General features: G+C 44.5%; 1 protein-coding gene across 1 annotated transcript in view; it reads right to left on the reverse strand.

Annotated features, from left to right (window-relative positions):
• The window catches only part of LOC103249528 (interferon alpha/beta receptor 2-like), a gene marked incomplete at its 3' end in the record, with an annotated part of 23751 nt that overhangs the window by 12067 nt on the left and 8584 nt on the right, over positions 1–3100 (reverse strand). The window lies entirely within an intron of this gene.

Genomic DNA, 3100 nt, shown 5'->3' on the forward strand with positions numbered 1-3100 from the left:
TGTATTGTACAGATGAGGTCTCGCCAAGTTGCTCAGGCTGGTCTCAAACCCATGGGCTTAGGCAATCCTCTCATATCAGCCTCCCAAAGTGCTGGGATTATAGGCGTCAGTCACCGCGCCCAGACTGGTAGACCTTTACACCAAAAATAATTGCTTTTAAAAAAAAATTCAGAGTCTCACTTGGTTGCCCAGGCCCAAGAGCAGTGACACAATCATGGCTCACTGCAGCCTTGACTTCCTGGACTCAGGGAATCCTTCCGCCTTAGCCTCCCAAGTAGTTGAGACTATAGGTGTGCACCACCACAGCCGGCTGATTATTTTTTATTTACTGTAAAGATGGGGGGGTATTCAATAGGTTGCCCAGCCTGGTCTTGAACTCCTGGGCCCCAAATTCTCTTGCCTCAGACTCCCAAAGTGCTGGGATTACAGGCTTGAGTCACTGTGGTCATCTGCTTTTGTTTTTTAAATAGTTGGGCTGGTTGAGGGAGTGTTCCAAGAAGGAGTTATCTACTCAGAAATATTTTCAGAACATGAACAAGTGTGTCACTAATCAATAACCTTTACACATAAAGACATTTACCAAAGGTGAGGAAGGAACAGAGGGTATTAAGAGAAATCACTCTTCAAATCATCTATGAGAGTCCCTATCATTATGAAGACTTACGCCACCTTGTTTTCCTAAAATGAACACTAGAACAGAAATTCATCTTGAATCCAACCCCCTAGCACAGGTTTCCTTTCTGCTTTCCATTGAACTCCTGACATTAGGCAGGCTGACACTGGGTCCTTAAGTTAGGGAGCCTGGATTCCTGCTTCCTAGCAGGGCTCTCAGGGAGGATAGCATCACAGGCTTGCCCCTACAAGAGTTGGATAAAAAGTAGCGCTCACTTACCCATGAGAAGCAAGTTGAGTGATCTGATGGTGGAGGTATTCTGGCTCAAAATCATCTTCGTTCCTTTTTAAGCCCTCTCTTTATTTTTTTTACATCTGAAAGGAAATCAACATTAGGCGATCAAAATTCTAATTGCAAAGATAAAAATGGGGACAAAGACAAGACAATGAAAGACCAGCATAATTTTTCCACATGTGCTAGTCTAAGTGTGGAAAAACTTCCAGATGGAGAATAGCTAGATAAAGGGTGTGTCAGTTAGGGTTCTGGCAAGAAACAGCACATTCAAGTTAGGATAGGCTTTTTTGGCATACATTTAAGGGGAACAAGTGCCATTGTATTACATGGATATATTGCAAAGTGGTAAACTCTGGCTTTCAGTGTAACCAGCACACGAATGGTATATATTGTATCCATTAAGTAATCTCTCATCCATCAGCCACCTCCTACCCTTACAAGTCTCCAGTGCCTCTCATTCCACACTCTGTGCCCATGAGTACACATTATTTAGCTTCCACTCATAAGTGAGAACAATGTGTATTTGACTTTCTGTTTCTGAGTTGTTTCACCTAAGCTAATGGACTCCAGTTCCATTAGCATCCATGTTGCTGCAAAAGACATTTCAGTCTTTTTTATGGCTAAAAAGTACTCCATTCTCTCTCTCTCTCTCTCTCTCTCTCTCTCTCTCTCTCTCTCTGTGTGTATGTGTGACATTTTCTTTTTCTAATCTGTTGATGAACACTTAGGTTGATTCAATTTCTTTACTATGGTGAATAGTGCTATGTCCTGAGAAATTCTTTGTTAGGTGATTTTGTCATTGTGTGAACACAGCAGACTACTTACACAAAATTAGGCCTAGTACATGCCTAGGCTAGATGGTTATAGCCTATTGCTCCTAGGCTACAAACCTGTACAGCATGTTACTGTCCTGAACACTGTGGGCAATTGGAAACAATGGTATTTATGTATCTAAACATAGAAAAGATACAGCATAACCATTTGAAACCACAGTATCACTTTATGAAACCACCATCATCTATGCAGTCCATCTTCACCATATGACTGTATTTCCACATGTGTGGGCAGGGCTGTAGGCAAACTGAAAGGGGGGGTGTAGCACCTCGAGCTCACCATAGTGAGGGCTGAAAGGGAAATGGGAGGGAGCCAACATGGGAATTTTTAAGGAGAGAATCCTGTGTGGAGGGCAAGGACACATGGCCATGGACACGTCAGCTCAAAGGGACCGTGCAGGGAGGAGGCTGAGGAATAAATATCCCTCCCTGGGTACCTCCCTTCTCTGACTTGGGGCTCCCTGTTGGCTGAACCCAAACAGAAGCCACAGAGCAAGAGGTTCGGGGTTGTAACCATACAAGACAGGATCCCAGGACAAAATAAAGGATGGGGAGGGGGGACAGGCAGAGAGAAGAGCCCAGGCAACCGGGTCATGTATCTGTAATTTGGACAGAAACTGCCACGCTGCCCCTCCCTGGTGGCTGTGCCAATTTACATAACCAACTACAATGTGTGAGAATTTGGGTTTCCCCACCTTCTCTGTAGAGGTATCATCAAGCTCTTGGATTTTCCCAAAATTCATAAAGGAAAAAGCGTCTTCACACTAATATTAATTTGTATTTCTTTTATTCTGAGGGAGACTGAGCATCTTTTCATATATATGAGCGATTTGCATTTCCTTTCTGGTAACTGTTCATATTTTGCTATTTTTCAACCCTGTGTTGCTCTTTTTGAGTCGGGGTCTCACTCTGTCACTCAGGCTGGCATGCCGAGGCACACTCACGGTCACTGCTCCCTCAGGCGATCCTTCTGCCTCAGGCTTCCAAGTAGCTGGAACTACAGGCATGTGCCACCATGCCCAGCTAATTTTTTGATGTGGCACCAAGTTGCCCAGGCTGGTCTCAAAACCCTGGACTGAGGCAATTCACCCACCTCCACCTCCCAAAGTGCTGGAATTATATGCATGAGCCAACGCACCTGGCATGTTGCTATTTTTTGTTTGTTGTTATTGGTTTGCTGGAAGTTTTTTTTCTTTTCTTTTTCTTTTGGAGTTGGAATTTCACTTTGTAACCCAGGCTGGGGGGCAGTGGTATACTTCTGTGCCACCGCAACCTCGACCAGCTGGGCTCAGGCAATCCCTCTGCCTCAGCCTTCCAAGTAACTGGAACTACAGGCATGAGCCACCATGCCTGGCTAATT

This window comes from Carlito syrichta, unplaced genomic scaffold (assembly GCF_000164805.1).
Source record: "Carlito syrichta isolate Samal-C Ts95f unplaced genomic scaffold, Tarsius_syrichta-2.0.1 Scaffold120658, whole genome shotgun sequence".
Lineage (NCBI taxonomy): Eukaryota > Metazoa > Chordata > Mammalia > Primates > Tarsiidae > Carlito > Carlito syrichta.